This window comes from Amblyraja radiata, chromosome 7 (genome assembly GCF_010909765.2).
Source record: "Amblyraja radiata isolate CabotCenter1 chromosome 7, sAmbRad1.1.pri, whole genome shotgun sequence".
Taxonomy (NCBI): Eukaryota; Metazoa; Chordata; class Chondrichthyes; order Rajiformes; family Rajidae; genus Amblyraja; species Amblyraja radiata.
The window spans coordinates 24,680,110-24,689,748 of NC_045962.1; the positions used below are offsets into that span (position 1 = coordinate 24,680,110).

At 44.7% G+C, this 9,639-nt stretch overlaps 1 non-coding gene across 1 annotated transcript; it reads left to right on the top strand.

Moving 5' to 3' along the window:
• The first annotated feature begins 9,359 nt into the window (after positions 1-9,359).
• On the top strand, positions 9,360-9,431 carry trnaa-cgc. The gene has a single exon. It is a non-coding gene; the product is annotated as a tRNA-Ala (tRNA).
• The last annotated feature ends 208 nt before the right edge of the window (positions 9,432-9,639 follow it).

The window sequence follows — 9,639 nt, forward strand, 5'->3', positions numbered from 1 at the left end:
CATTTGGAGACATGCCTATACTAAGTATTTTCGAGTACAGGATGGTGGTTATTTTCATTGACGCGCTGTATGCAGCAGCCCACTATGTGCATCGAGAACGCTTGCGTGAAGGCAGAAGGGTGAGATTAATTAAAAAGAGAATTAAGAGGAAGTCTCACTGGGTGAAGCCCATCTTTCAACGGAGACCTCAATTTGGACAATATGATCAGCTGCTTAATGTGCTGTGCGAAGAGGATAAAAGTGCATTCACAAACTTTGTCAGAATTTCACCCGAGCTCTTTAATGAGCTGAAGAATAATCTGGGTTTTTTTTAGACAAATGTTGTTTGGTGTGATGCACCTTCTCTCAATATGTGCAAGAAGTCGTCTTTTTATTTTGTCAAATAGGAATAAAGACTTTGTCTCACATTGACCGTGATGGTTGTCTTATTTTATTATCTACTGAGAGGTGAAACTTTCAAACGTTTAACCAGTCAGTAGACAGACAATAAATAGTAACAATCGAGCCATAAATGGTGTATACAAGGTGAAGGGAACAACGCTGTGTGCAAGATAATGTTTAAAATCATGCGAGGAATCGATCGGGTAGATGCACAGTCTCTTGCCCAGAGTAGGCGAATCGAGGACCAGATTACATAGGTTTAAGGTGAAGGGGATATGATTTAATATGGATCTGATTAAATACTGTCAGTAGTAAACCCGATCAAAAACAACACCAGGACGTCTATTAAACACCAGAGATCCCAGTAAACACCCAGCCGAGACTTATTACAGGTCTAGTGGAAAGACACAAAGCGCTGGAGCAACTCAGCGGGTCAGGCAGCATCGCTAGACAACATGGATAGATGATGTTTCTTGTCGGGACTCTTCTTCAGCGCTGAGTTACTCCCGCATATTGTGTCTTTCCAATGCAGATTAGCGTCTGCGATTCTTTGCTCCTGCATTACGGGGTCTATCTCGATTCCCGATAAAGTCTAAAACCCATCCTCCAGAGTTCTCAGCCCAGGGCGCCCATAAACAAGCCCTTAACTCCACACTGGGGACAGAGGCTGAGAGGTGTACAAAACCATGAGACGAACAGGCAGGGAAATAGACAGAGTCCAGGGTAATATATGTCCTTTGCCCACAGAGGGGATTCGAGGACCAGAGGGCATAGGTTCAAGGTGAGGGGGGAAGATCTAATAGGAATCTGAGTGAAGGGTAACATTTTCGCACAAAGGGTGGTGGGTGTATGGAACAAGCTGCCAGAAGAGGTAGTTGAGGCTGGGTCCATCCCTACATTTAAGAAACATTTAGACAGGTACATGGATAAGACAGGTTGGGATGGATATGGACCAGACGCAGGCAGATGGGACTAGTTTCGATGGGACATTTTGGCCGGTATGGGCAAGTTGAGCCGAAGGGCCGGTTTCCACACTGTAACTCGATAAAGCCAGTGAGTATACGATCTAAGATAGTCCGAGGGTCTCGAATGAGGTAGGTAGTAGTTCAGGAATGCTCTGTGGTTGGTGTTAGGATGGTTCAGTTACATAAGTGCTCAAATGTAGGCACCGTTTTCGCAGTGGAAGCTCCGAGACTGCAGCGGGCGATTGTCGTGTTGGCTGGGACTCCTGTTATCCATGCAGGGGATTGACCTCAGTCTGAAGAAGGCTCTCGACCCGAAACGCCACCCGTTCCTTCTCTCCAGAGTTGCTGCCTGTCCGGCTGAGTTGCTCCAAGCAACTGGTGTCTATCTTCAAAGGACTGACCACCGGGCTGGATGTCGGGGCTGGCGTGTTGCGTTTCACAGACCGAACTGTCCAATTAATGGTAATAGATGGGCACTGAGGGAAGTCCCCCCCCCCCTCTCTGTTTATCTGCCCTTTCTTTAACGTTTGTGCCTCTATGCAAGTATCTCGCGAGCCATCCCAGACTGTCCATTTCTGCTCCCCCTCGTCTTTAATAACTACATTTCCCTAACAATTACTATCTTTGTTAGTTATAGGAGAAAAATTAGGCCATTCGGTCCATTAAGTCCACTCCACCATTCAACCGCGGCTGATCTATCTCTCCCTCTCAACCACATTCTCTTGCCTTCTCCCCATAACCTCCTGACAGCCGCACTAATCAGGAATGTATCTATCTCTGCCCCTATTCTTCACCCTTTTGACAGTAGTTTTGTTTTATTGGAGACGCGGGAGACAGCGGATGCTGGAATACTGAGCAAAACACGAAATGCTGGAGGAACTCGGTGCATTTGTGTTTAAGAAGGAACTGCAGATGCTGGAAAATCGAAGGTACACAATAATTCTGGAGAAACTCAGCGGGTGCAGCAGCATCTATGGAGCGAAGGAAGTAGGCAACGTTTCGGGCCGAAACGTTGGCTATTTCCTTCGTTCCATAGATGCTGCTGCACCCACTGAGTTTCTCCAGCATGTGTGTGTGTGGGTGGGAGTAGGGGGGAGGGGGGGGGGGAGAGAGATAAGGCAGCCTGAAGAAAGGGTCGCCTGTCCATTTCCCTCCGTAGTTGCTGCCTGGCCCGCGGAGTTCCTACAGTCTTAGAAACTGCTTTAGACAAAAAGAGATACAAACTGCTGGAGTAAAATAGCTCAGCAAGTGAGGCACATGAACACTCAAAAATGAAAAAGAATGAAAATGTGATTATTTCACCTCCCTTCAACTATTTTGTGTTTCAGCATGAGAGGGATTATAACATTAGAGACATTCATCTTGTAGTGATGTGTTAATGAAGAATTGCAGACATCAATCTGATAGTAAAAAATATATTTATTTAACAATGAGGTAAAACAAGCATTGACAATCAAACTGCTCAGTTACTCACCGTTCGCAGGAGTTCCCACGGTACCCGCAAGAGTTATTACGGATATCGCACGGATATCGCACTGGCCACTATGTTCATATAATGTTGCAATACTCAACCACAAGTGTACAAGTCACTCTTGGAGAAATTCAAACTTTCTTGAATTTTCTCCCAAGTGACCAAGTTACACGACTACCTGCCGTTAGCGCCACGGTGGTCCACGGTGGTCCACGAATGCTGTACTGTTATCGCACGAGGTTCCCACGATGTTAAACTCTGGTTCACTCTTGCGTCAAGTCGCCCCGTGAAAAGGCCACTTCAGGCAGAATTAGCAGTCATCTGGATAATTGTGGTTTGATTAAAGAAAGCCAGCATAGGTTTGGTAAAGTCATATTGTGTCCAACTAACTCAATAGAGTTTTCTGATCAAGTAACAGAGAGAGATGATGTGATGTGCATGAACGTCCAAAAAGTGTTCGATAAAGTGTCACATGACAGGCTTGTCGATATTAAAAGCCATGGAATAAGAGGCTGTAGAAGGACGAATAGACGAATATTGGCTTTGGAGTGGGAAATCGAAAGTAATAATGAAAGGCTGTCACCCAGACAGGAGAGCTGTTCAGGGAAATGCCAGGACCGCTACTTTTCTTAATATTTATTAATGTCTTGAATTATGGTATTGAGGGGCAATTTCCAACATTTACTGATGTCACCAAATTTGGAGGTATGGAGTAGAAGGTGGATGGTGATAGTTGGTGATAGACTTCAAGGAGATATAGACAGGTATAGTCTGAAGGAGGGTTCCGACCTGAAACGTCACCTATTCCTTTTCTCCAGAGATGCTGCCTGACCCACTGAGTTGCTCCAGCATGTTGTGTCTATCCTTGATATAAACCAGCATCTGCAGTTCCTTCCTCGACAGGCTAATAGATGGGTGGATCGCATGAAATTTAAGTGAAAATTGCCAGGAGCTCTGGGATTGAGTATTACAGCCATGAGGAGACACCTAGTGGCTGGTATAGAAACCATCGGCCATCAGGTGTCTGTATTGGGGGAATGACTGATTCCATGGGTTACGTTTTGTGACAGGGCTGCTTGAAAAACTGGTTAAACGGGTTCCTTAGCTTTGTAAGGAGACATACAAAATCAAGGAAGTCACAATGAGCCGTTGTAGAATATTGGGTTGGGCCACGACTGAAGCATTTTGTGCTTTCTGGGTGCTGCACTTTAGGAAAGATATAAAGGTTTTTCATGTTTATAGGAGCAAAATTAGACCATTTGGCCCAACAAGTCTACTCCACCATTCTATCATGGCTGAACCATATTTCCCTCTCAACCACATTCTCCTGTCTTCTCCCCATAATCCCTGACATCCCTTACTGATCAATCTCAGCCTTAAAAATATCCATTGGGTTGGCCTCCACTGCTGTCTGTGGCAATGAATTCCACAGATTCACCACCCTCTGACTAAATACATTCCTCCTCATCTCCTTACTACAGATACGTTATTTTTATCTGAGGCTATGGCCTCTGGTCCTAGACTTTCTCACTTTCAGAGGGTGCAGAAGAGTTTTACCAAAATGATTCCAGGGAGGTTATGAGACAACTGTATAAAAGATTAGTTAGGCTAATTCATTAATGACAGAGGGTTGTGGTGGAAAGTAGATATTCTGGTTGGTGAGTAAATTTGCAGACAACACCAAATTTGGAGGAGTTGCAGACAGTGAAGAAGGCTGTCTGAAGATACAGAAGGATATAGTTGATCAGCTGCAGAAATGGGTGGAGAAATGGCAGATGGAGTTAAACCTGAGCTAGTGTGAGGTATTGCACATTGGGAGGTTGAATGAAGGGGAGAAACATTTACAGTTAATGGCAAGACCCTTTACAGCATTGACGTGCAGAGGGTTCTTGGAATCCAAGTTCATATCTCACTGAAGTTGGCAGCACAAGGAGATAAGGTAGTAAAGAAGGCAGATGATATGCTTGCCTTCATTCTAGAGGCATTGAGTATAAGAGTCAGGCAGTCATGATGCAGCTCCATAGGACTTTGGCTAAACAGCTGTTGGACTATTGTGCGCAGTTCTGTCTCCCCATTACAGGAAAGATGTGGAGGCTTTGGAGAGGATGCAGGAGGTTAGCTAAATTGCTGCCTGGATTAGAGGGTTTCAGTTGCAGGCAGAGGTTGGACAGGCTTGGATTGGTTTCTCTGAAATGCCGGACATTGAGGGGAGACCTGATAGAAGCACATAAAATTATGAGACGCATCAATAGGGTAGGCAGTCAGAACCTTTTTCCCAGCGTGGAAATATCCAACACTAGAAGCCATAGTTATCAGGTGAGAGCTGAAAACTGTAATGCAAGTGTTTTTACACAGAAAGTGGTGGGGGTCTGGAAAGCATTGTCAGGGGTGGTGGTGGAGGCAGATACGATAGTGAAGTTTAAGGGGCTTTTAGATAATCACATGGAAGTGCAGGGAATAGAGGGATATGATAGTTTAGATTATATTTTTCTAATATCCATGTGCTGGCCCAGCTGAAAAATATCACAAACCCCCTGCTGGACCCTCTGCAGTTTGCATACCGGGCCAATAGATCAGTGGATGAGGCCGTCAACCTAGGCCTGCACTTCATCCTCCAGCACCTAGACTGCCAGGATCCTGTTTATTGAGTTTAGCTCTGCATTCAACATCATTGTGCCATAGCTACTACACTCCAAACTCTCCCAGTTGACTGTGCCTGAACCCCTCTGTCAGTGAATCACCAAATTCCTGACAGACAGGATGCAGCATGTGAGGCTGGGAAATCACATCTCGGACCCGCAGATCCTCAGCATAGGAGCACCGCAAGGCTGCGTACTCGCCCGTCTCCTTTACTCTCTCTACACCAACGACTGCACCTCCACAGACTCCTCTGTCAAGCTTCTCAGAGTGGTGAATATCTGGAATTCTCTGCCACAGAAGGTAGTTGAGGCCAGTTAATAGGCTATATTTAAGAGGGAGCTAGATGTGGCCCTTGTGGCTAAAGGTATCAGGGGGTATGGAGAGAAGGCAGGTACAGGATACTGAGTTGGATGATCAGCCATGATCATATTGAATGGCGGTGCAGGCTCGAAGGGCCGAATGGCCTACTCCTGCACCTATTTTCTATGTTTCTATGTTTCTATGTTTCTAACCTTCCCCCCATTGACAAACTGTACACTGCAAGGGCCAGGAAGCGAGCGGGTAAGATAATCTCTGACCCCTCTCACCCTGGCCACAAACTCTTTGAATCACTTGCCTCTGGAAGGCGACTCCGGACCGTCAAAGCCGCCACAGCCAGACATAAAAACAGCTTTTTTTCATGAGCAGTAGCTCTACTTAATAACCAAAAGTCTGTTTAATAACCAAAAACTATAATGTTTTATTCTTAATGTTTTAATGTTTTATGTTTTATTCTTAATGGTTTACTGTATGTCGTGTTGTTACTCGTGGCGGAGCACCAAGGCAAATTCCTGGTATGTGTACATACTTGGCCAATAAACATATTCATTCATTCATTCATTCATTCATTCATTCATTCATTCATTATACTGAGTAGCACAGTTTCTATAAAATGGGATAGTTTTGTACACCAATTGTTATTTCTGTCAAAATGTAGTGTAAAACTGTAATCCTTGGAGGTACACTATAGTTACATCAAAATGTTCCAGGAAATTCTTGGTCATAATTTCCTATGTCCCACAAGGTCCTTCAGGATTATGTTATCTGCTTATCTATCCTCTCAGCATTTTAAACCATTATGTTAAAACTTGTGATTGTTTTGATAATGGCATATATAATATTAAGAGAGGAACTGTAATAGAATTGTGAGAAACCTATTCAGGATGCAGCAACAATTTGGGACCTTTGAATTGAATTGTCTTACATTTTCTATTGTGGGAAAAATTAATTTGATTTGCATTTTGTGACTCAACTTCATTTCATTGCAATGCTTTTTAAGAATAATTTAATCTTCCTTTATTTTCTGTCCTCCATTTCTGTATTACAGTAAGGAAAGCAGCAAGTACTGATGCAATGCCCAAAACTCGACAATGCAATTTTAGTTCTGTTAAGGTGATGGCCATGTCATGATTTCCATCTTGGATTATACCCACTGTGTTGAATAATACTGGCAGGGGACCTTTCAAAGTATAATCTTATTAATTAACAAAAACAATCATACAAGCCTAATTCTCCATGATGTTCTTGTGGCTTGGTGTCAAGTTTTGTTTGATAATGTCCCTCAAAGTGCCTTGAAATTGTTTTTGCTACATTGGAGGTGCTGTAGGAATATTGTAGTTCTTGGCGATTCCAAAGGGGCAAATTATAAGGTTTTGTCCAATTTTGATTGAAGAGATTATACCAATTGTAGCATGCAGTGTTGATATCTACTGCCTTCTAACCATGATTGTGGAACCTCAGAGCCCATTCTGAGCATATTAGTAAAATATCATTATTAGTCAAAAATTTGTTTCCAATGTTAATAAGTGATTATCTAATATGTTAGTATGAGATTTTCTGTTTTCTATATTTACCAAAGCATTAGGTGGTAGCATTAGATTGTCCCGTTGAATGTATAGTTTAGTTGTGGTTTTTGTATTGTTTTTAGCTGTGTATATGTGGGGGGCGGGGGGGGTGGGATGGGGGAAACTTTTAAATCTCTTCCCTGTACGGGTGACCCGACCTTTTCCCTGTCGGGTCTCCATTGTCGTTGGGGCCTAGCACCGTGGAGCAGCCTCCAACTGGAACAACCTGGGGGCTCCAGTCGTGGAGCCTGCGGAGCTGCGGACTCACCATCGTGGGGCTGGCCGGCTTCGGAGCTTGGAGAGCTGCGCTGGTGCACGGCTGTGACCTGACTCCGGAGCTTGGAGGTTCCAGCCGCAGGTCCGGTGGACGCTGACATCGGGAGCTCGTGGGTCCCTGGTGGGAGACTGCTTTTCGGAGCTCCCGCAACAGCAACTTCTCCCGCCCAAATTGCGGGCTTGAAAATGACCTGGAGTGGGGCCTTGCATCGCCCGGCGCGGCTTTAACAACCGTGGGACTTACCATCGCCCGCCGGGGGCTTTAACATCGGGAGAAGAAGTGGAACACAGGGGAGAGATAAGACTTTGCCTTCCATCACAGTGAGAAGGAGATTCACTGTGATGGATGTTTGTGTAAACTGTGTTGGCTGTGTGTCTTGATTCTTTTCTTGTTGTATGACTGCAGAAACCAAATTTCGTTTGAACTTCTTTTGAGGTTCAAATGACAATAAAATTGTATTGTATTGTATTGTATTCCACTAGATATTTTCAATTGGATATGTCTCTCTAAAATAATGGGTTTATTAAAGCATGTGTTTGACTAATCTAATTGAGTTTTTTCATGAGGCAGCAGCAAAAGGAATAATACATTTTGAAGGCACCAAACTTGAAATTGGAGTCATGATGATATTAATAAACGTAATTTTGGTAGAACGACCAAAGGGAGTCTTAAGAAGGGTCCCGACCTGAAACATTGCCTGTTGATGTTCTCCAGAGATGCTGCCTGACCCGCTGAGTTACTTTACCAAATCAATGATCCGAATGCTCGGCGGTTGGCGGGATTAGGAACCTACCTGAAGGCACGTCAGACCGCAGGGCCCATCCGAAGTCTCATCAGTCGACGGAGCCCGATGGAAGGTACATCGTTCGGCGGGACTGGGAACCTGCCCGAAGGCTCGTTGGTTGACGGGGCCTGCCCACAGGCTCGTCGGTTGACGGGGCCTGCCCGAAGGCTTGGCATCGATGGGGCCCGCCTGAATGCTCGTTGGACGTCGGAACCAGGAGCGAGCTGGAGACATCGGATGCGAGGAGCAAGGGCCAGTATGAGGGTGAACCGGGGTAATGCCTCCAGTGCCTTCAAGGTCAGGTGCAGGAGGGGCCCCCTTGACACAAAGATGGCCAGACGAGGAGAGGGGCGTCACTTTGTGGGAACAGCTCCAGTACATCGAGCTTGCAGGCTGACCAGACTTTGGATTTTGGAAATGATGCCCAAACATGTGTAATATATGCAAAAAGGATTTCACTGTGCAGTTGCATATGTGACAAATAAAGAACCTTACCATTATTTCCCTTCGTGTTCTTGCTTAGGAATACAGCATCTGCAGTTTCATGTGTCTCAGACGAAAGATTGTAGCAGGTGATCAGCTCGCTCCCTCTCTTCAGTTCCTAATGTACACAGCTCTTGCACGCTGCTGGTGTCAGGCCCACTGAATTATGGTTTTTATTTCAAGATATTAACCTGTAATTTGTAGAGTTTTTATACACTCCACCAATTCATCACATTAAATGACTTGAAATATCCAAGCGTAAGAGTGCTTTTAATTGCAAATTGTATTGAGGATATATACCTTTATAGTTATATTTGTTATAATGTACAGTAAGTGTGGTTTTCAAGTTATGCAATGAAAGAGCAGGCAGGTTGTTGACTTGACATGGGTAGGTGGCAAATGTGGAGTAGGATGGCAGGTAGTATGTTGCAATGGGAATCTTGAGGTATCTTTCTGGCTTTTGATGCAATAAGGAGGGGATGTAGCTGAGTGGTAGAGTGCATGGTTCGCATGTATGAGGTCCCGGGTTCAATCCCCGGCATCTCCACTGGTTTTATTCAACGTTATGTTGCTCAACGGGTGGAAAGGGTCAAGAACTTCAAATTTCTAGGCGTGCATATTTCCGAAGATCTCTCCTGGTCCCAGAACACTGATGCAATCATAAAGAAAGCACATCAGCGCCTCTACTTCCTGAGATTACGGAGAGTCGGTATGTGAAGGAGGACTCTCTCGAACTTCTACAGGTGCATAGTAGA